The sequence below is a fragment of the Acinonyx jubatus genome, chromosome D2 (assembly GCF_027475565.1).
Source record: "Acinonyx jubatus isolate Ajub_Pintada_27869175 chromosome D2, VMU_Ajub_asm_v1.0, whole genome shotgun sequence".
Classification (NCBI taxonomy): domain Eukaryota; kingdom Metazoa; phylum Chordata; class Mammalia; order Carnivora; family Felidae; genus Acinonyx; species Acinonyx jubatus.
The window spans coordinates 38047067-38070538 of NC_069393.1; the positions used below are offsets into that span (position 1 = coordinate 38047067).

The 23472-nt window shown below is 58.3% G+C and overlaps 1 protein-coding gene across 11 annotated transcripts in view; it reads left to right on the forward strand.

Moving 5' to 3' along the window:
- Window positions 1-23472, forward strand: part of ZMIZ1 (zinc finger MIZ-type containing 1) — a 229593-nt gene that overhangs the window by 156825 nt on the left and 49296 nt on the right. The window contains exon 1 of one of the 11 annotated variants that reach the window (XM_053206995.1): window positions 5972-6866. The exons of 8 other annotated variants lie outside the window; for them this stretch is intronic. The gene's annotated coding sequence lies outside the window, so the exon portion shown is untranslated. Of the gene's footprint in view, window positions 1-5971; window positions 6867-7089; window positions 7630-17047; window positions 23347-23472 lie in introns of those variants that run through there. 2 more of the 11 variants (XM_053206996.1, XM_053206997.1) reach the window with 2 other exon arrangements.

A 23472-nucleotide genomic window follows, 5' to 3' on the forward strand; every position in this document is an offset into this window, starting at 1 on the left:
AAGTGGAATTCAGCTGCCCCGGGCCCAGACAGGGAGGTATGCTGCACAGGCAGACAGACAGACAGCTCCAGCAGGAAGGGAAATTGCCTTTGCAACTGCAGGGAGCTTATGTCAGTCCAACCCGGGGGCCTTCCGGAAGCCCCCTGTCAAAGCTGTGTCCTGGGAGAGGCAATAAAACCCCAGGACTGCTGAGGCACGGACATTCGAGCTGCCTTGGCCGTCCCTTGCCTTCAAAGGCGACTCCAGAAATCAATGGAAGGAGATTCATTAGAGGCCTGGGTGGCGAGCTCCCCACCACCTCCGGCAGCCCCTTTGTTTAGCTGGCCTGAGCTTCCTGTCTGAACAGGCTGCCTCCGCTGGCCCGTGCTCTCTCAGACAGTGGGTCGGGGCCCCCATCTCTGGGCCAGGCAGGCCGGGGGAACAGGGCACCACAGACCCTCCTGTTCACTCATTCATTCCTTGACTCACTAATTCGTTCAGGCATTGGGCTCTTGTTTCATTCATACAGCAGAGATCCCGCATCTGCCTGGCATCCTTTAGAGCCTGTCAACGCAACAGGTACAAAACAGACAAAAGTCACTGTTGACATGGAGCTCGCCTTCTAGTCAGGAGACAGCGTTCACAAGAGAAATAAGCAGTCATAAATGCTGAGGAGAGAGCTAAGTCAGGAAAGAGTGGGAGGAAGTGTGGGGTGAGGCTGCCGTTTGGGGCAGCGTGGCTGAGGAAGGCTCCCCGAGAAGGGGTCACCGGAGTGCAGGAGGCCTGTGGGAGGTGGGAGGGACGAGAACCCGGCTACCTGGAGAAGACCACGGCTGGCGCACCTCTGAGGGTGCATCTGGGCCACTTGCGGCCAGAATGGCAGTGAGGCTGGCTGGGGCAGAGTAAACCAAAGGCAGACTAAAAGGAAATGAGGTCAGCGAGGTGATGGGGACCGGGTCACGCGGGGGCTTGTGGGTAATAATAATGGCTTTGGGACATAATGCTGACTGAGCCAGAGCCACTGCAGGAAGGGATTTGAGGAGAGGAGGGATGCACTGTGACTCCAGCTTTAACAGCATCTCACCAGGGGTATTGTTTCGCTAGGAATGCCATCACTGACGTACCGCCACCAATTAGGCGGCTTGAGCTACAGAACTGCACTGTCGCATGAGTACTGGGGGCCAGAAGCCTGGGATGTGAGACCAAGGTGTCGTGTCGGCAGGGCCACGCTCCTCGGAAGACACTAGGGAAGGATCTGTTCCAGGCCTCTCTCTCCCAGCTCGTGGCACCATGACGCCATTGTCACTAGGCCTACTTCCCCCGTGCATGTCTGTCTCCGTGCCCAGATTTCTGCTTTTTAAGCAGACGCCAGTCATATGGGAGTACGGCCCACCCCAGTGACCTCATCTTAACTTGATCATCTGCAAAGGCCTGTTTCCAAATAAGGCCATATACACAGGTACTGGAGAACAGGACTTCACACTCTTTGTGGGGGACACAGTTTAACCCACACCATCCCAGCACAGCCTCTCCGCCTCTCCAGAATGATCACCCTTATCTCCTTTGGGCCCCTGAGGACCTGGAGTTAGGTGGTTTCACTTCCGTTGTACAGAGGAGGAGGTACAGGCCGAGGAAGCCTAGGTGACTTGTCCAGGGCCACCAGCTCGTCAGCCCTTTTTTCCTGAGCCTCCGCCTCCAAATCCAGGCACATCCCCTCCCTCCAACAGCTCCTCAGCTAGCAGGGACATGGCCAGTTCCCTCCCAGCTGCCTGCCCCGCCTGCCAGCCTCTCTGTCCCAGTGGCACCTGCAGGCCAGCCTCAGGCAGAGGGGAGTGCACCTTCCCAGCTGAACAGTTAAAGGGCAGACAGCTCTTGAAGACTGAAGCCACCAGAGTACCCATTTTGTGCCTGGCTCCTGGGTTCCCACCCACCTCCTCCCTCCTTCAGCCTGACAGGGGGCTTTCCTGGGTCCCCAATAACCTTGCAATCATAGGGCTTCTCAGAGGTGCTGAGTGGAGGTGTGGGGCAGGGGGGTAGCTTTGTTTTCTGAATGAAATGATGATAAGATTTGGGCAGAAGCCAAATGCAGACTTCTGGGAATGCAGTCTGAGTATGGGATGAGGGCCCTGCTGGGGGAGAAATCCAGGAAGGGGCGTGGGGTGCTGTGATAGGACGTTCTGAGCCAGGGAGCTCTCGTTCCCCACCATGTCCCCAGTCCCCCTCAGGTGGAGCCAGGGCAATGAAAATGTCAGGTGGATGCTTTCAATCGCACAGAAGGTAAATAGGAAAAAGAAACACAAAATATTTCGGTGTATGTAATGTGGTGTGCTGGAAAAAATGTAAAACAAGGGTCGGGGGACATAGCTATCATCACTTCAGCTCGCTGCGTGACCTCGGTGGTCCCCCTCCTCTGGACCTTTGAGTCCCATCTTAGCAATATAGTATGATGGTCCAGTGCAGACCTTACAATCAGATTGCCAAGTAGTTTAAATCCTTCTGGCAAGTTGTCCAAACCTCTCTGTGCCTCGATGTTATTCCCTGTAGACTGGGAATGATAATCACAGCTCGCCAGAGAGGGTAAGGATCACATGTTGATACTTGGAAAGTGTCTGGAAGCGTGCCTGGCAAAGAGCAGCCCCTCAGTCACTGTGAGTCCTGTATGATTAGGAAACAGGAGAGGCCTGGATCCAGCCTGGGGGTCCCAGCTCTGTTTCCCAAGTAGGAGTGCACCCTCCTGCTGCCCCCATGCGTGGGTAGGGTTCTGAGGCCTGACAGAGACACCTCCATTGGCTGGGTACTCCTGGACCTCATCACTGCCTTTCCTCTTCAAGAGCGTACACATAGAATTGAGGGGATTGCCCAGGGCAAAGGGAGAAGGGAAAAGGGACGGAGGGAACAGCATTATCAAAAGCCATAGGAGTTCCTGTCCTGGCCCCCTCAGAGATGGGCAGGAGAAGCCCCAGGAGAAGGTCTCCGGAGACAAAGCCCCTGAGTTGACCCCTGCCCCCACTGCAGTAGCTTGAGCCTTCCTGGACCCGCCACGCTGGCAGTGAGACAGATACTCCCACGACCAGTGACCCCTCCCCCCGCCCCGCACCCAGTGCATTCCTTTATTGAATGTACTCTGGACCCTGCACTTCCTTCGTGGGTCCTGGGAGGGACCCAGTTGTATGAAAATGGATAAGCCAGGAAGCTCCCAGGACCAATGCTCATGCCTGTCACACTCATGTGGAGATCGGCCCAGGGCCTCCCTGTCTCTTTCATTCTCCTTCCGAGTGCTCCAGCCTGCCTGGGTGACATTTGTGAGTCATTGGGATCCTTGCTGAGACCTGCTGAATCAGTATAAGCCCTGCTTGAGGAAGACCCAGCTCTTCAGAACTGAAGGCCCAGAAGAGCCACCCCTTGGGTTCATTGTTATGCCTCTCCTCAGCCCCAGTCAGAGCAAGCTTGGCTTTTGTCTGTCCCCAGGTCTCCCAAACAAAGCCTGGCACGGTGGCGACCCAGCCCTGAGCCTGGAAGCCCTGGGCGGAGCCACTTTCGACCCCTGGGTGATCTACATCCTAGGTGGCTTTGCTCTTTTCCCCTCACTGGCCTGGGCTGGGATGGGATCCAGGAGGCCCAGCCCTCTGCAGGTTAGCAGGGGAGCCCTGGACGAGGCTTGTCCTGCACCCCCAGGCTCAACTGTGGTCCCCTCCCCCCATGGACCCGCAGAAGTGGGTTCCGCATGAGAGGTTCCCCCGGCTGGGTGAAGAATCCTCCCGCCCGCGCCCTCCGGAACGAGCCGCTGCTGCCTTCCTGGCTGCAGCAATGTGATTTATTGGCGGCTCTTCCTCGCCGGGGCCCATGGCAGGAGGAGTTCAAACACCCGCAAGAAAAGCCACCCGCTATTGATCCCCACATCAGGCTTCCCGAGCCCTCGCAGGCATTCATCAAGGAGCCCGAGCGCCGGGGCCACAGCTCTCCCTTTCTTCCTCCTTTCTTCTGCCTCCCAAGTCATTCCCCCCCCCCTCCCGGGCTGTGCCCCCCTCGCCGAGGTCACTCGGAGAGCTGGCCGAGAGACTGCCCTGCCAGCAGAGGTGGAGGGTGGCTTTGTCTGCAGCCCTTTCCTGCAGATCCTTATCGAGGCTTGCGCCCGGAGGGCGGAGCAGGCCACTTCGGGCTCCGTCCAGGCTTTCGAGCAAATCTTTGGAAGTTGGAGAAATGGAGTTGGAACCAGAAGTGAGGAGAAGCCCTTCTGGGGCAGGAACTGGTTCGAGTACCCGTATTTCTGTAGACTTGGGGCTTGTAGTATTCATAAGAGCTCGCTAACCTAGTGGGCCCTGGGGGGCTTGAATAGGGCCGCGCAAGCCTTGAAATTAGCATGTGAAAACCCTAGCTGCGGCCGGGAGGACTTGTGGGCGGGCCGGCTGGTGAATGGATGCTTAAAAACAATTTGTTTTTCTAATTACGTAAATCTGCTGGTGAACAGTATTTACTTTTTTTTTTTTTTTTTTTTTTTTTTTTTTGTCTTACCTGGGGAAAGTAAAAAATGGTTGGTCCCAGGCATGTGGAATTTAAATAGGCATGTAAATACTTTTCTCCCACTCCAACCTTGCAGGACTGGGAGGCTGGGGAGGTGGGTCGGTGGGGTGTCTTGATGGTTTTCCAGGCAGTGATGCCAGGTCTGTGTCCCTCTGGTGTAAACTTCAGGGCAGTCCAGATTATGGCTCAACCTACAGGAAGTGGTTTTTCTGAACTCGGCGCCTGGGGGCTGGCTCCATGGTACCAACTCACACAAGGCATTTCAAGAATGAACCTGGAAGTTCCAAACATTTAGGTCTTTGGTAGCTCAGAAGGCACTAAAAATCAGACTAGTACTGTGAACTATCATTGCACAGAATTTCTGGAAGGGGAGGATCCAGGAGAAGTGCATTCTGGTTATCTGAGGTCTTGGCTATTTGAATTCTGGATAATCTGACATCATGCTAAAACCAGATTAATGTTAGAACCCTGGTTTGGGGGGTTATCCATCTCATGTTTTCTTCTGAAAAGTAGGTCAAGTTGTCAGGCCCCATCTGTTTCTGGGTGTCAGTGGCTGGGCACTGGGCTTTGGAGAACATTTTCTAGGGGATCTGCAGTGGGGACTGGGCCAGCCAAAGTGAGAAAGATAGGAGAGAGTCTTTATAGGGCCACAGGGCTCTTCCCTCTTGGGATCCCAAACCCCTATGGGGCTGCTTACGTGGGCAGGGCCCCAATGAATGTCTCACTGAATGATTGTCCCCCAAAGAAACCATTCTAACCCAGAATAAGGAAGACTCCTTAGAGGAGGTGAGATTGAGCAGAGCCTGGAATCTGTGCTGAGTGGAGGAGACCCTCTTTCCCTGGCTACTCCTGGGGTTGGCCCTGCAGGAAGGGGATGCCAATTAATCTCTTTTGCAGGAAGCCAGTTCTTGTCCAAAAGGCAGCAAGTTATGAAGTATGAATTAATCCATTTAACCAGCTCCTCGGAGGGAAAGCCCATGACAACTGCATTTCCAAATGCCATCCCCGAAAGTGATATTTCAAGTGGCAGTGGGTGGGATTAGAGCCTGCTAACGATTTATGTCAAACAAGGAGCAGGAACATAATTTCTAGATAAGTGATTTGTCTCAGCCACTTCCAGGGCGAGCAGGAGGACAGACAGTAAGGTTTAGGGGCCAGCCAGAGGCTCAGCCTGAAAAAGGAGGGGCGTATCTGAGAATGAAGTCTCCAGAAGCAACAAAGGCTAGTGGACCTGGTCAGTTCCCAGTCACGTCTCGGAGAGCAGTGAACAGCAGACAACATAGAGGAGATTTTCAAGACAGTTCTGGCTACCTTCCATTAGGATGAATGGTGGGACCCCACTTACCTTCCTTGTCGTTTGAGTTAGCTAGATCACCAAGAAATATACACTGGCTGGTGGGAAGGGCTGGGGGAGGGGGCTATAACACGTTTCTCCCAAGGGGGTGATGGTAATGCGAAGAGGGAGGGGCGTAGAGCCCTTCGGGCAAGAGAGGGGGTGGGCTTCCAGCGGTCTCTCAGGGGCGGAGGGGTGGAGAGGGAGCAAGCTCAGCTCAGCGCCAGGAGCCCTTGCGAAAGACAGGCTGGAAGGAAGAGGCCTCGGCCACCACAGGATGCAGTGTCAGGAAGGCAGTAGCTCCCGGGGCGGGGCAGGGCCCAGCCGCGCACCGCAGCCGCCCCCGGCTTCCCTACAGCCGCTGGCCCAGGGCACAGGAACTCCCCTAAGTCGGGGAGGTCGAGCGTTATGTGAGCCAGCTCACCCTGCCCCCGGCTCCGCGCTCGGGGAATCCCAAAGGTAGCAGGGGCCTCTGTGCCAGGTTGGATGCCAGGTCGCCTGCTTTCTCCGCCCCCTAACCGGTTCCGAAAATCCTTCAAACCGAGGTCGCAATCCGGTTGACCCAGTCCCGCCCCGCCCCTCCCCTTCCCCCACCCCCACCCCCACCCCGGCCAAGACCGCCTCCAGGCCAGCTCCCTCCTCCGCCCCCACAGCCCCCCCCCCCGGGACCCTCATTAGCATGACCACTCGGGAGGATTCGCAGGGGGGCCGTGGGGGGCGGGAGACACCCCCAAGTCAACCACCGCCAGCGCCTTCTCGGCGGCCCCCTCGGGCGACAGCGCTCCGGGAAACCCACTCTCACAAGTGTTGCTTCCAATTAATTGCCCAGGCGGCAGGGGGTGGGGGGAGGGGACCCTGGTCGCCGCCCCCGCCCGGAGGCTGGAGCGCCGCTCGTCGGGTCGTGCGTTCGCTCGGCGGCGGCGTGCACCAGCACCACCCCTGCGTGCAAGTTTGAAATGTGAGCTGCCTCCGATTCATACTCGCTCGCGCTCCCTCGCAGCAAAGTGGCTGGGCCGACGGTCTGCGCGCGCGAGTGAGTGCGGGCGGCGGGCTGGGGGGCGGGGGTGCGGACGGCGAGGCTCTTGGGGCGGGGAGGGCGCGCGCGAGCCGGGGCTCCCTGGAGACGCCGAGGCAGGTCTGCTAGCCTTTCATCTTCCTCGCGCGCTCCTCCTCCTCCCTCCCCTCCCCCCGCCGCGGCGCGCCCGGCCTCCCCGGAGCCCCCAGCCCCACGCGGGCGCACGCAGGGTGGGTGGTCGCGCCGGCGGGGTCCCGGCGCGCAGCGCAGGGCGCGGGCCGTGGGAAGTTTCGCTGGCGCGCCCCGTGCGCCCCCGCCCCCCGCGCGCCCCCGGCCCATCCCCGTCCCCGGAGGGCTGTCGCTTGCGCCCGGGCGCGCGGCTGGCTGCCTCCTCGGCGGCGGCGGCCCCATTAGCGGAGCCTCCGCCTGTGATTGGCTTCGCCCGGGAAGCTGGAGACGGGCGATGAATAATTGATGTGTGCGGTGCGGTAGCCGGACGGCGGCGGCGGTGGCGGGCAGCAGCGAGCGGGAGCGCGGGAGCCGGAGCGCCCTCGGAGCGGGCAGCGCGGAGCGAGCGGGCGCCGGAGCCGCCCGGGCCCCCGCGCCGCCGCCGCCGCCGCCCGGGCGCGGAGCGGGGATGCAGGCGGCGCCCGCTGCCTGCGCGCAGCCTTTGTTCGGCGCCGGCTGAACCCTGCCCGGAGACGCTCGCCGCGGCCGCTCACGGCCGGGCCCCAGCCGCCCGCGGGCGCCAGGGTGGGACCGCGGCCGACGCAACTTCTAGGTGAGTGCGGGGCTGGAGGGGTCGGCGCCGGGGCGCCCGCGGGCCGGGCCGGGCTCCCTCCGGGCGCGGGGGTGAGTGTGCGTGCCTGTGTGTGACAGAGGAGGGCCGGTGCATTGTGGGTAGCGCCGTGTGCTGCATGGTGTCAGCCCGAGGCTTGGCCGCGAGAGTGGCACAGGCGTGCACCGGGCCCGTTTTGTGCGCCCACAGAAGGGGCCCTCGTTTTTTCTCGGGGCCCGGGGCCAGGGTGCTCCCCCGTACTCTTCTCGAAGGTGAAGTGTTGGCTCTCTAGCAGACATCTTACAAGGCTCCGTCCTCAATCGGTTCCTTTTGCAAAAATAAGGATGGGCCAGGAAGCCTTCCGGGGAGGCAGCGGCCGAGGGTCTTTAACTTCAAGCTGCTCCTTTGTCAGCTTTGCAGCCCTAATGTTGAAAGAGCCCAGAGACCCCCACAGGCGCTGGTGATGCCACCATTGCGGCAGGGCGCCCTTCGGAGAGCTGATGGGTGCGGAACGGGGACTTCTGACAAGTGTTTGCTGGGAAGCCTGCTGGAGGAGAGGGTTTGCACTGGCCAGCAGGAAGGCGCCTTTCTGAGGCTGCCTGACACCAGGCTGTGAGGATCTTGTTTAAGGCCTTGGAGAGAGGGGTTCTCAGAAGACTGCTGAGGCTAACTGGTTGTTTCCTGGTCCTGAGCACATGGTTTTGTTGTTGGGGTCTTTCTAGCCTTGGTGCCCAAGCCACTAGATAGGTCCCAGTTCCCGGGTCCAGCAGAAAGCCAGCTCCGGGGAGACTGGGAGAGTTCAGAGCTGTGACTTTACTTGCCCTAACCCTTTGCACCAGTGGAGGGAGGCGGCACCTCCTCAGATGGGCTTCAGGTAACTGTCATTCTCAGGGTGGGGGGGTCCAGGTACCCTGCCCTTGACCATCAGGCCAGACTGCCAGGTGGGCACTGGGCATGGCTGGTGGCTCCTCCAGCAGGAAGATTTTGAGAGGCAGCTGGCAATGAGTTAATGGCCCATCCTTGAGAGTGGGTGCAATCTGGGCCAGAAATCCTGCTGGGGAGTGAGAGTGGGCAAGGTGGTGCCCCCCTGAATTCCAGGATGTCCCTGATGGTGTATAGGGTCCCAGTTCTGGGGCAGGATGCTCCTTTCCCATCCACTACAGAGCAAAAGGTTCTGTCACATGGCAGAGGCTAGGGGGTGGGGCTGTGAGCCTGGGGGTCCACGTGGCTACTCATAAGCCTGTTCCCCTTTTTTGTGTATTAGCTGAGCAGTGACTACCCGCCCCCCCCCCCAACTAGCGGGATTCAAGTCCCCTCCTGAGCTATTTTTACCCTGAACTTCCTTAGTGAGAAACCACCAAACAGCGATGCTTTGGTGAGAATCTGGGTCTGAACCGGAAGCAGCAGCCTGCACTGAGTTTGACTTGCTTCACAACGCTGTCTCCTCTCCCCTGCACAGCCTCCCAACCCCTCCACCTCGCTCTCTTGCCTCTCGGTTCTCACCACAGCCTGTGCACTCAGAAACTTAGGAGACCCAGCTTCAGATGGGAGAACATGTGTGAAACCCTGAGACCACCCGGCAGGGGACCGAGGAAGCCAGTCTTAGCTCCCCCTGGAAGGAGGCCTTGACCGTGAGCCCCTTAAAGGCAGGGGTCATAGTGGTCCTTGTCACAGTGTAACCCAGCGCCCACCACAGCGCCCGGCAGGTGGGAGACCCTCGGTGATGGCTGAGTGCATGAGCAGAAAGCAAATGGGGTGCTGCTTTCTCTGCTAGGGTGGGGAGGGGACAAAGCGGTTAAAGAGCACTTCTGGATTTAAGTTAGTGTTGGCTGAACACGAAGCAACGAGGCCCTGCTCCAGTCCCTGGGAACTCTCAAATGAGTCCCCATTCTGGTGTCAGCCAGTCAGACTGAGAGAGGTGCCCCCGCAGATACTCAGCTACAGTCCTGCCTGGGAGTTTCCTGGTGGCTCTTTCTGGGTCACATCCCAGGGAGTGAGGATGGCAGAGTGTATCTAGAACTGATAGCCACCAGCCCCGGGGGCGGGGGGGGGGGGGCTGTTTATAAATTTCAGTGAATTAAAAGCAAAAGTTCAGCTTTCTCCTTTGTAACAGCCGCATTTCAAGTGCTCAACAGCCACACGTGGCTGGGCAGATTGTGGAACATTTCCACCATGGCAGAAAGTGCCATTGGCCGGCACCGGCCTAAAGGGATGGAGACGTAAAGCAGAGGTGAGGGCCTGATCCAGGGCCCGCAGGTGCGAGTCTGTTCAATAAAGCCACCTTCTGTCTTCTTAGCACTTTATTTCCTGACCACTTCCCTGTGAGGGGAGCATGGGCTAGCCAGGTACTCCCATTTCGTGCGGGAGAAAGCTGAGGTTCAGTCTGGCCCAAGGTCACCCAGCCAGTGGCATGTGCCCCTCCCCTACGAGTGCTCTGCCACCCAGCAGAGGTCAGCCAGGGGGCAAGGGTGGGCAGCGGTCCCAAGAGCAGCGTTAGACCTCCCTGAGGACCGTCGTGGTGCCTGGTAGGCGTCAGTCTTTGTGAAGTCATCCATCGATCGGGCGGGAGAGCCAGCTCAGCCTCGGGTCCCCAGGAACAGAGAGTTCTGTGCTGGCAGAGCTGGGAGAGGGAGAGAGAGACTCTGGGTGAGGGAGGTGTTTACCTTGATCGATGCAGCTTTGGTCCCCAGGGAGAGGCTGGCTCTTCTCCGCAGGGAAGGACCCCGGCAGTGGGCCCGTGGCCAGGTTCGTTAGCACCACCCCAGAGAGAGAGGTGTGCAGACCCCAGCCCAAGGGGAAGAATCGGCTGGGGACATATGGCTGGCCCAAGATACCCTTTGCTCCCACCCTGCCAGGGCCTGCTGCCCCTCGTGCCATGGGGCATTCGTTTGGCGCACTTGGCCTCACTTCCCCCCAGAAGCCTCAGCTGCAGGAGGAAACTCTCCCAGGGCCTGGCAGGGAGGCAGCAGCCTCACGGGGGAGCCTGCTCAGGGAAAAACAAGCCCCTGCCCTCCAAGCACGCCCAGCTGGCTTCTCAGGGAGCTCCCAGGCCGCTAACCACAGGCAGGGAAGGACAGTCAGCCCACTGCCCAGGCCGGTGCAGGGACTCCCTGCTCCCAAGGGTACGCGGCAGGTGAGCCTGAATGGAGTTAATGCCCTCTCCTCTCATGGTCCACTGCAAATCCCAGTCTGTCATTTTGAACTTGAGGTTTCTATAAGATTTAATTGTGCCTTGCTTCAGTTTTCTGTTCCAGCCCTGAGATGAGGTCATTTTGTCGCTGGCTTAGGCCCTATGTCCTGAGGTCCCCACCTCACCCCAGCATCAAGCCTTACGGCAGCCTCCAGCTCTTAAATGGCCCTGAGCTGACAGAAGGACAGGGTCTGAAAAGGGGGGTGGCTCTCCGCCAGGGACCTCCACACACCCGGAAGGGGGTCTTCAAGGCCCATCCAGGAGGCCTTAAGAGATGAGGGGACCTTTGGCCACACGCCCAGGTTCCCAGTCCCCTTGAATGAGGGAGGGCGGTGTTCAAGGCCCCTGTGCCTTTCCCTGGGGTCAGGGTGGGCCGCCCTGGGAACGCCCACAGCACTCTTGCTCCCCAGAGTCTGACGTGCTGTGTGTTCTTCAAAACAGACTGACAGGGCCAGGCCCTCACCCCACTGCCCAGAGAATTAGGCTGGGTTGCCAGGCAGTCCCCAAGCAGTTGAGAAAGTGGGCCCTTTTCTTCCCTTTCAGTAGCCCAGGCCTTGCCACTGACCTTCGCTTGGAGCCAGCTCTAGGGCCTTCTCTGAGCCCCCGTGACCCCTGCCAGGTCCTCCTACTGGCCCCATCCACCTGTGGGTAAGGCCTGGCCTTGTGAGTGCCCCACTCCCGGCAGTAGTGGGTGCTCCGTGCGCGTTTGGTGAATGAACAGGGGCTTTCGCCAGGATGCCCACGTTCCTGGAGGCCACGGCTCCCTCTTGGGAGTCAGTAGTTCCGAGGTAGGGCCCAGCCTCTGTGATTTGGCTTTGGTTTTATAAAGTTCCTCCAGATAATTGTGATACTGTTCATGGAAACGTGGCTTCCAGGGCCCAGTCCTCAAATGATAATATCTGTGATCTGGTACCAAATTGGGGTGCGACCTTTGGCCAGTCACTTCCCTTCTGGAAGCCTCTGTTCTCATCTCTGTACCGAGAACAGTGCTCGCTGTCTCATCTCTAAAAGGTAAACTCCACTCTGGGAGGCTCGTGCTAGAGGGGGCTGGCGTGCGTGCTGGGGGAGATATTAAGGTGCAGCAAGGCAAGGAGAGTTGAATGAACACAGGCCTGTGACTCGTACCGTAAGAGCTGTGGAAGGAAGAGGGGGAAATGGTGACTTTGGGGCTGGAGTAGCCAGAAACTCCCCCCAGGCAGGACTTGATTTTGGAAATGGGAGAATTTGGGTCTTGGGCACAAAGGGCAGGGAATCTTAGGCAGGAGGGTAGAATGACCACGCAAAGGTTTGGAAACCAGGAGGGGTGTGGCACCCTCAGGGAAGGGAGGGTGTCCCTCCAGAGGAAGCACCAGAGGTGAGCATGGGAAGTGGAGCTGTTGCTGAAGCTCCGTGGGGAGCACAGATTTTATCCTGGGGGCAATGGGAAGGTTTTGGATCCACACATGCCCCTGGGACTCCCAGGGCTTCCAGGAGCAGGGATGCTGCTGAGCCGCAGGCAGGAATCCACGCGGGGAAGTGGGGAGCAGCGCGAGGCCTCAGTGCGAGGTCACAGTTCTGCTGCAGGAATATCCCTGCCTCTGCTGACGCAATGGAAAGTCTCCTTGTTGCAGGGTTCCTGTTTTGTGGTTGCCCATGGTGGGGGGCGAGGGCAGCCAGCTCTTCTTCTGAGGAGCTCCGGGAACTTGGGGGAACTTGTCCAGACCTCCCCTCAGCGCCCTCAGCTCTGTCCTGGAAAAAGGGGAGATGTGTTTGTGTCTCCAGTCCCCTGGGGGTTACAGCCAGGCCCCAGAGGTTTTAAATCAATGTGGGCAGTTCCCTGGGACTAGAGGAGACTGGTGACAGGGGATAGCCTCTGGGCTTGCCGAATTTGATCTCATATCATGTCCGTGGTCTCCTCGGTCAGAGCCTGAGGCAGCTAGAGATTTATAGACACCCTCTCCACCTCCCAAGAGTGTAATCAGGTTGGCAGGTTCACAGTGTGCACAGAAGACATAACAGGGTCTGGTTCAGCTCCTACGTGTGGGAAGGTGGACTCTGAAAACTTGGCAGGGGGGCGGGAAGCCCGTGGAGGCCTTCTTTCTATCTCCTCTCCATCCCGTGGCTTCTAGGCCCGGCTCAAGTGTCACCCACCCAGGAGGCCTTCCCTGGTCGCCCACCCCCAGCCTACCTGTAGACATGGGACCCTGTCCCTGGCAGCCCTTTTCACCCTCTGGATGTCCCGGACCCATAACCTTATGCCAGCCCGTTTTATGGGGTCGCTTGCCCACCCAAGTGTCCGCCCCACTAGGTTGTGAGTTGTTGCAAGACAGGGCATCCATGACTTCTGTCAGGGCTGGGTGCTTGATAAATGTCTCTTAAATGAGCAGCCCAGGGCGTAACTGGGTCACAGCAAAGGCAGTCACCCAGGAAGAGATGGAGAGGCCTGAGTTCCTGGCACAGCTCTGGCTGTTCCCAAGTTGACCGCGTGACCTGCCAGAGCCCTTGTCCTTTTTGGGGAACCCACCTGTAGGAAGACCACTGGACTTGCTGTGCTGTGTTATATGTGGCTATTTAGATGCATTTTAGCCAAATTAAGTGGAAATGGATTTTCAGTTCCTCAGTCACACTAGACGCATTTTGGGTTCTCAGTAGCCCCGTGGGGTTAGTGGCCCCCGTGTCGGACAGGGTAGTGGTGGGACTTTTCCATCGTCACAGCTCTGTTGGACAGAGCTGCACCTGGGAGTCTCACAGGGCCTTGTAGCTCTGCCATCACGGTGCTGTGGGGAGGCGGGGTCCCGCCGAGGCCTGCCTCCCTGTCAGCAGCCCCAGTGACTGCTCCTACCCTGCCTCCCCTTGCTCAGGACCCTGGACTTCCCCACCCCACCCCACCCCCCGACCCCCATCTTTTCTATGAACCATGGGGTCCCAAAGGACCTCCCTTGCCCTGTCCCCACCGGGGGTGTTAAAATGAGGCATCCTTCCAAAGACAGTGTCGGGGAGTAATTATGAAACCCACATCTGTCATTTGCTGGGTGGCTTTGGGCAAGTCGCTTAACTCCTCTAAGCCTGTTTCCTGGTCAGCAAATAAGGCTGCCTGTACTTGCCTCTGCCTGGCAGGGTTGCAGTGGGGAGTAGATGGGATGGGGTGGAAGGCATTTAGCTCGATGTCTGGCACATAATAATCGCTCAGTAAGTGGCAGTTTTCATTACTGTTGGGTTGACTTCATTCCCTCACGCTGTACGTTTAGCTCCTAAGCCAGCTGGGCTTTTGGTTTCTCCTGAGTTCCTGAGTCTGAGAGGCTGGGTTCTTGTCCCAGCTCCTCCTCAGGCCTCAGTGTCCTTGTCCGTGAGATGCCCCTCCCACCGTGAGGTCCCCCTCCCACCAGAGAGACCTTGCTCTGCAATTGGCTGGTCCCTGCTCCTGCGTGACCACTGTAGCAGGAGATCTTAAGAAGGCCGGTGGGGTGGGGGGGTCGGGAGTGTGTGAGTGTGCCTGCCAGTTGTCTGTCCCCATGGAAAGCTGTAGCGCTGTCCCCTGCTGGCAGCCTTCAGAAGGTCCCCATGTGTCCTAGCTCCGCAGGAAGTGTGCATGGGCCAGCACCCGCACCCACTTTTCATTTCCCTCTTGGGGAAGGCGCTGTAAATCCCTGCCTTGGACTCCTAAAGCCCTCTGGATGACGTGCGCAAAAACCTCTCCCTTTTGAGGTCCACGGACCGTTTGCTGGGGTCTGTGAGCCCCAAGTTGTGTGGGGTGTGTTTTCTGGCCAGAGGGTCCCATGAGCTATGCCATGTTGATGTGGCTCTTGGGGTCACAGCGGCCCTGGAGAAGGTAAGGCTTGTGGGTCCAGGCCTGGCTTCCAGGGTTTCAGAGGGCTTCAGGAAAGACACTCAGTGAAAGGAAGCTGGGAGGAGGTCCCAGGAACTTGTGTACTTGGTGTGGGGCTCTGGGCAGCAGAACAGCACTCAGGCCCAGCCTTGGGAAGTGAGTGAGGCAGCAACAAATTCAGGGGACAGATGGTGTGTGGGTGCAGGGACAACCGGGGTGGAGGCCGGAACCAGGGGCTTCCTGGGGGTTGTCTCCATGGGGAGAGGTGGAGGAGGTGAGGGCTAGGCATTCATAGAGAGGGTTCCACAGCATGGGGGTGGTCGTGGGGTGGGGGGGGGGGTGGTCAGGTGCAAGGGGTATTGGCCCTCCTATGGCTTTACCTATTGTGGGCTGGAAGACCTCAAGTTCTCAGAGGTCCCCCCTCCTGCGCCTTGCCTACCAGCATCTCCCCCAACCCCTCTTCTGTCCCTTCCACACACTGGGACTAGAAGGGACATGCTCTAATCCTCTCTGAGCCTCAGTTTTCTCATCTGGGAAATGGAATAGTACCCATCTCATAGGATTGTAGGAGGATCAAAGAGTATATTCCAGCTACAACTTTAAACACAGTGCTAGGACCCAGTCAGGCCTGAGTGAACATTAGCTATCCTTGCTGCCCAGTCATGGGTGTCCTTGCATTTGTGCAAGGCCCGTTTCTCTAGGGACACATCCTCCTGCTTCGCTGCCTCGTAACCTTCCACCACAGCCCAAGCCTCTCAGAACTCTACCCCCGACCTCCACCCACCCATGCACCTGCGTGGGGGCCCTTTCCCTGCAGCACAAGCCCCGAACTGGTGAACATGCAGTTGCCCACCTCCCCCGTGAGCCCAAGAAATCCTGGAGCCAACCCCCCCGCACTGGCTCCCCACTGGGGCCTCCCAGAGCTCTTGGCCAGGAGCTCAGGACTCCCTCAGCATTTGCTGAGAGAAGCTTGTGGCTTCTCTGCAGGGCTTTGGGACAGCTTGTGTAACCCTGTGGTGTGTGTGCTTTTCACTTGCCAACAACAGGCCCCTGAAAGCTCTCGGGCCTTTCCGAGCACCTTTCTCGGGCACCTCCTGGAGGTGCCCTGGAGGGAGCCTAAGCAGGAACCGTCCTAGGGGCTCAGGGCAGTGGCTCTCGAAGCAGAGAACACCCTCCCCCCAACCTCACTGGACCCAGGGTGGCCTTTACCCCTGGGTCTCCACTTCTGTGCCCCCTCCCCCCCATGTGGTGGCACCAGGGAAGGGGGTGCCCAGAGGTCCGCATCAGGCTAGGAGAAGGGGCAGGGGCCAAGCATTTGCTTCTCTTTGTGAGCACAGGCTCCAACTCCTTCTGTCCGGGCCACTTTGACCCTTGAAACAAGGAGGGATCCTCCACCCTCCCTGTGCCCCTGCCCGAAGGTACTCTGAGTAGTGGGCAGCCCTGGTGGGGTGGGCCTGCCCCTGCCGGGGAACAGGGAACATCACTGCGCGGTCAGGTCACCCTCCTTACCCTGCACTGCCTCACTGCGAGCCAGGCTCCCACAGCCCGTGCCCGCCCCCGCTCCCCCCAGAATTAAGCCTCCCCAGCATCAGGCCTGTCAGGGGCTGATAATCCTGTCAGCTTTGCATGGAGTTGTACCTTCTCCAAGAAAGGCGTTTGATGACCTGGATAAGCTCTTTGTCCTCAGGTTACAGTCTCTTCCATGGAGATTTCTTCCCAGGTTGTGGCTTCCTGATTGCTCTCCCCGTTCTCCCAGGAGCGTGGGGTGCCCCCCGCAGTGCTCTTGGGCTCCTGCCCAGAAGGAACCCAGCCTCTGGCCAGTCCTGGCCTGGGCTGGCTTCCCAGGACACCTCCCTGGTCTTAGATACCTGTTACCTGCAGCCTTGTTGGCCTCCACCCGGGTGATCTGAGCTTGACATTTCTCTGCCACTTGAGCTGCCTCCTCCCTAAAATGGGGGCACCCTCCCCTCACAGGCCTGTTGTAACAGGAGCTATAGAGTGCATGCAGGCTGCTGAGGGCACGGGATGCATGCCCTCCGTGCCTGTATGCTTACTAATATGCTCGCCTGTGACCCTCTCCCAGTTCACTGCACGATAATTACAGCACTCAGCACGGCCCTGCGTTTGTGCGGGAATATTGGATTTCTTCAAGTTCATGGCTGGAGCTCATTCGAGTTTTTATGATCCACATCCAAATGGGCAAAAAAGTACACACTAATATGTTTTGAATGAATGAATAAATAAATGAAGGGTTGGCTCTGGGTGGGGAATGCGGAAAGAACAACAACAACAAAAACAACAACTAGTCCTTGCCCTCTATGAGCCTAAAGTCCCTTAATGACCTAATGAAAATAGAGCCAGGAGGCACTGGTGTGCAAGGCCATATGTGTGCCTGGGCATGAGACGAGGGTGAGCCTCATGGGGGGGGGGGGGCGGGGGGGCGTGCTGGAGAACAGAAGTATATGATAGAATGTTTGAAAACCTCTGTGGGTTTTGCATTTGTGTGCAGGTACCTCGTACCCATGCAGTTGAACGTGGTTGTGGACATGCGGGGGACATTTATAAGTTGAATGGTTGTTGGATGAATGTATTACAGCAGTGCTCTTGTGGGTTTGCATAGATTTGCGAGCACAGGGGTGTTGGGAGTGTGTCTGTGCTGCAGGAGCCAGGTGGTGTGTGTGACATGTTCTTGTCCCTGTGGGGCACACAGGTATCCACATCAGCCCTCTCGCCATGCAGGCCGGTGCAAGGGAGAGGCGGGGCCGGGCTGTGTGTGGCCAGCCCCTCGTCTTACCAGTTGTGTGACCTCAGGCAAGTACTGAGGCTCTGTGACCCCTCAGCCTCCGCATCTAGAAACGGGGATGACGATAGCAGCGACCTTGAGATTGCTGGGAGCACCCACCGGGTCCATGTGCCTGGCACAAGGACACGCTTCATAAATATCCGTTGTTATCGTTATGCTAGGGTAGGAGGATGGTTCTCGACTCCACTGGGGCCCACAAGTAGAAGGTGTCCCAAGATAAAGGCAGTCAATGTGTCTGGCCCTGTGCTGTCCCTTCCCCAGTGCAGGCATGCCCCTGGCCCTCTCAAACTGGAAGACAGACTTGGAGCTCTGAGAGAGGGGCTCACCCCGAGGCCTGAATGTTTCTAGGGATATTCTTCCCCCTGAGAGATGGCCAAGGGCATATAGCCCAGTGGCCTTCTCTGTGCATCACTCCAGGGACTAGGGGAGGGCCTGGGAAGGCTTGCTGGAGCTGACCCCAGAAGGCCTGTGTCGTCCTCAGGAAGAGGACTCTGGACCCTCCCAGCCCTCAGGAAAGGGTGTTCCATGGCTTCCCCGGGAAATGAGCCCTGACTATCCACAGCTTCCTCTCTGCCTGTTTCGGGGATGGCAGAGGAATTCTGTGAATGCTGTCAGAGCTACTTGGAGAGAGAGAGAGACTTGCAGACTGTTGGGATATCAGAGCTCTGTAGAGTCATATACTGCTATGTTCCACCCCTCACGAGAAGTCACTTGCCTCTCAGGGCCCCCGCTTTCCCCATCTGAAAAATGGGGCCATTAATTCCTGTCCTCCTTAGCACTAGGGTTGACGGACCCAGGGCAGTCTGGGTCTCTGTGACCTCACAGCCCTGTCCCCTGACCACAGACGCCTACGCAGGGAGCGGCTCCCACTCGAGCTGGTCCCAGCCTTCTGCGAGCCTCAGCATCCTGTTGCCAGTTCTGTTAGCTCCCCTTTAAGGGGTTGGTGTGGGGAGAGGAAACACCCTGGATTGGTGGCCTTACCTTAAACTTCCCACCCAAGGACCTGACTTTAGGGTGCTAAATAAACAGAAGCCAGGGGTCATCGGCTGCCCCCAGGCCCCCAGATTTGAGGTTACAAGTTGGAGCAGGGAGTACAGATATCAGATGTTTCCAGAGCTCGTCAGAGTCTAAAAATGTGCTTCTACCCAGGTGGTACCTTCTCTCCCCTGGGAGGGGAGCTACTGTCATTACCAACCCTGGGCAGATAGGGAGACTGAGGGTAGGAGTCAGGCAGGGTCAGGCTAGAGTTGAGGCTCTCTGGTCTTTTACCTCAGTGCCCACCAGTGACAGCGCCTAAGGGGGTGTGGGGTCCAGACCATAGGATGGGAACCTTGGTTACGGTAGCCTGAGCAGAGAAAGGATGAGACAATGACCCCAAAAGAGGGCCACCTGCCGGACGTGGAGCCTGCCCGGGTGGACACGCGGGCCCGTGCGCGCATGCACACGGCCACGCACACAGATACTCCCCACCCTTGGGGGATCCCTCTCCATCTAGACAACTCGACTGTAGTTTCAATTCTCGTTTTAGCCAACTTTGTTTTTAATGTTGAACAACTATCCCTTGTTTGTATATACTTCAGCGGCAAAGTCCCTGGGGGAGAAGCAGTCTGTTTTCTTAGGCGGAATCCTGGAAGTCCAATTAGGGAGTGATCGTTCCACTTCTAAGGTTTTCCAGCGGCTGCCTGGCATACCCTACGGAGCCCCTAATTAGGCAGCCAGGGCGCCCCGGTTCAGGGCCCAGCCCGGCTGGGGGTGGCCCGTTTGAGGGCCAGGCCGGGGCAAGTTCAGAGCCCGAACGCAGGCCGAGGAGGGCCTACAGAGGACAGGACACGGCCCTCTCCTCCATTCGAGGAGGGCTGATCCTCCCACTTGCCATCCACAGCCTTGACTGCCTGTAAGGGCGACATGCGGGACATGACAGCAGAGGCGGCCGCTCGGGGTTTAAGGAAAGCCACACCGGTAGGTCAGGGTGGCCTTCAAGCCCACGCCGAAGCTGGGTACCATGGGGCCCAGGAGAGGATTCACTCGGGTGGGGAAGGGCTTCCCTGGCGAGGTGAACTGTGAAGTGAGGAGGGCGGTTAGACCGGTACAAGGGGGCAGGCAGTGCGAGGAGAGCTGACAGGGAAGCAAACACCTGATATTTTCACCGTGGACGTGCTTTTCAGTACGTTGCCCCATGGTCTCCATGCACTTTGGCTGGGGAAGAAGGGCATGTGGTTGAAAAAAACACACGCCTTGTAGCCAAGCGCGGCCTGCAACCTACAGGTTTGTCTGAGTTGCTGCAGCTGGTGCCTGCTCGCTCCCTGTGGCTCTTGGCCTCCAGCCTGGGCTGGCTCAGTCCTGTGGTGCCATGGAGTGCCCGTGGCCGCCCTGGGGGGCGTTGCCTCTCCCCTGGCCCGGGCCTGTTCCCTACAGCCTCTGGGAGGTTCGGATTTCTGCCCACCAGGTGGGCAGCTCCCCCTGTTCCCCGCAGCAGTGGCTCAGCTCACAACACTGCCCTGCTCCTGCCACCTGAGCCCCCCAGGTGCCATCTGCCACCCTGTTTCCAGGCAGCAGGTAGGTGGCCTTGGGGCAGGGGCTAGGGGAAGGCAGGCAGATCCCAGATGGGGCAGGCAGGGTGCCCCAACCCTGAGGGGCAGGTAGTGTGAGGCCAGCCAGCTGGCACCTGGGCTGTCCCACCTCTCCGGGACTGGGCGAGAGCAAGTCTGGTGAAGTGTTGGGTGTGCGTAGCACGGGGATTTTTTAGTACCTCTGTCTTGTTGTCTCTGCGTGTATGAGCGGTGGAGTCTGTGGGCATCTGTGTATCTGAGTATCCGACCATGTCTATCCCAAGCCTGGTCATTCCCTGGGCTTCCCTCCCTGTGTCTCTCCACCTGCATCTTCCACATCTCTCGCTGTCTCTGCATCTCTGTGTCCCTGCCTGTCTCTGTCTCAGTTCTGAGCTGATGAGGGTTCCTTTGCCGTCAGAGCTACCTCCTCCCCCCCCCCCCCCCCCACGCTGGGTTGCTCTGCTTAATTTCATTTTCCCGGGGCTCCAACTCACAGAAATAAACCCTCCCTTCCCACCCCTGCACTTTTTTGATTTAACAAGCCTGCTGGAAAACAATAGTGATTTCCGCATCGATCATAAACAGAAGTGATTACCATACAATTACAGCCTGAACCATCAGCCTCGATGCAATCACTGAGCCGCATTGTAAATCGGAAGACAATTGCCTGCAGAATTACCCCCAAATTGGTTTAAGTGGCAACAAAAGAGTGTTGGCATTTTGGCATTGTGGAGAGGGGTGGGGGGAGGACTGGTGGTCCTGGCAGCAGAAGGTCCCCGTTGGGGAACTCTTGGGGTGTCTCCCCTGCCTTTGAGCAGGTGGCTTACTAGGGAGGGCTGCCTGCCACCTTCCCCCACCTCATTCTTTCTCCTGCAATTACTGCTCCTTGCCCGTCTTGGCACAGTTTGTTACAAATTCATTTATACTAATGTGTGAGTGGCTAAGTGTACCGTCAACTGGGACAGCGGAGAAGGGTGACTCTGGGGGGAGGGGGTGTTCCAAGAGGCCTCCTCAGCTCCCCTGCTATGGCCTGCTCCCCACTCCCATCTGCTATATGGTTCTTCCAGGCCACCCCATCTCTCTGGACTCTTCTGATCTGGCTCCCACCTCACAGCCTTCCCTTCTCATCTCCCAGTCCGATGGGCATCTCCCACCAGGAACCTCCTACATTCCATCCAGGGCAGCCTGTTCCCTCCTACAGCTGCAGCGTGTCCCCTGCATCCTACCCAACTGCCCAGGCCAGCCTGCTCCTGGAAGAGCCTGCTGGCCACCACCGCAGCAAATTTGAGGAGAGGCTCACAAGGTGGGCCTCCACTGACCGGTGCCTGTCCCTTTCTAGCCTCCGGTTCTATGAGAAGTTCACTGCCAGCTGGACATCTCTTGAGTGTCTGAAGACTGCTCCAGAGCTCTGGCTGTTTCTGCAGGGGGCCTGTCTTCTCCCGGGGAAGCGATTTCTCTCTAGGGTCAGACTGTTCTGAAATTATTGGGAAAGCCCTCACCCCTCCCCCGCCTGTCACACTTAGATTCTATCAGATTTGTCCATTTCCAGGTTACAAATGCGTTTGCATGTTCCTTCTGATCCTCACAGAGGGGGTTGCGTGGGCTTGGGATTTTATTCTTGTTTTTGATAAAGAAAGGAGCCCCCGAGGGTGATGCGGCCTCTGCCAGGTCACGCAGCCAGTCAGTGAGGGATGGGGATCTTCGGGCCCCTATTGGAGTGCTCCGTCCTAGGTGCTGTCTCTCCAGCCTTTCCAGCCCCGCACACAGGCTGAGGGGCTCAGCTGGCCTCTGACTTGCCCTGAGACATCAGGTGGTACCAATCACTGGAACAGGTCCCAGTGAGAGAGCACTTGTGGGGTGCTGCACCTGCTTGTTAGCGCCTCTCGCCCCCACTGCAGCCCTGGAAGGGGATGCAACTCACCCAGGGCCCTTAGGTGCCTGGTGCCAGAAGCTGGTTCCCACACCGTTGCCAGCCTTCCGGCCTGTGCTGACTGGCATCCTGTAAAGCGGGAGGAAGCCTGATGTCCCTGATCTTTCTTGCTTCCTGGTCCCGGTGCCACCGAGGCTCCATGCCTCGTTGCCCTGGTCACTCTGCAAAAGCCTCAGGACGGGACCCCATCTAGATGTGGTATATTTAGAACCATGAATTCTGTTGGCTGCCTCAGCTCTGCCCCGTGCTAGGCGGGGCCTCGGGGCCACCGTGGGCTTGGCCGAGTGACTCTGGGGCGCCTCCCCGCCCGGCACCCACCTCCTCAGCTCTGGCACTGAGAAGAGACCGATGGCATCCGCAGACTGGTGGTGGTTGGGGGAGAGGCTGCTACCCCCTGCCTGCCCCGCTGACCTGCCCTCGCAGGCCCCACCCCGAGCCTCTGCTCCCTCCCGTGTGCCACCTGGGTAGCCTGCCCCTTTCCAGACTCCGGTTTTATGAGATGTCTGCGGCCAGCCGGATGTCTAAAGACTGGACTCCTAAGTTCCAGCGTCCCTTGGGAAAACAGGGGTTCGAGACCATAAAGACCTGGACCTGAGTCCTGCCCTTGCCACTTTATGGTCTGTAAATCTGCTTTTTCTTTCAAGTGGGAGCGTACCCACCCCGCTGGACTAGGAAATGACAGAGGCGACCCTGTTATCAGTTCAGGGTCTTCAGGTAACAGCTGCTGTGATCCTCGGCCTCTGAATCACGTCCTCCCTTTGAAAAGGAAGGGGCCTGGCCTTCGGGGAGCACTCATCCCGTGCACAGCTTTGCACTGGCCATTTTAAGGCTGTCTGGTACCATTGTATTTGCGATGTCTGGCACCGGAGCCAGAGCCCCGTGTGGCTTTTTACGTTTCATGCAGTAGAAAGAGTTAAATACAGTTGAGCACACTCACTCCTCACCGTGACCACGTTTCCAGCGCTCAGTCGTCGCACGGGGCCTGCGGCTGCAGTGTGGGCAGTACGGATACAGGACACGTCCGTCACCGCGGAAGTTCTTCCGGACGGTGCTGCACTGTGTTGTCACCCCACTTCACAGGTGCAAAGCTGAGGACCAGATCAGTGGCACGACACACCCGGAGTCCCGGATGGAGGAGAGGGAACTGGGGGCAAAGCTGGGCCCTCCTTGCGCCAGCTCAGAGACGTGCCCTGTCATGAGCCCTCCGTGAGCTCCTTATTGGCCAAGGACTGTGTCTGCTTGTACCCCATGCCCAGCCTGAGGCCGGCCCCAGGGTGGGCATTTGGGACAGTGTCTGCTGAGTGGGTGGTGGAATGAACAACGGAGTGAGCACCGCCTGCTGAAACTTGGGGGCGCACTTACCTCCCCTCCTGCAGGAGGCACAGAGCCAGCTGCTGAGGAGTGATGGATGGCCCCTCTCCAGAGATAAATGTGACAGTCAAGGTAATCGGATTGTGTGTGACGGTCTAATTTGTAGGCGAGGGTAGGAAGCGCCCAGCCGTGCCTTGCCCCAGCCGCCCATATTAGTTTAATCAAATGCCCAGTATCTAAATGACTGGGCCCCAGTGA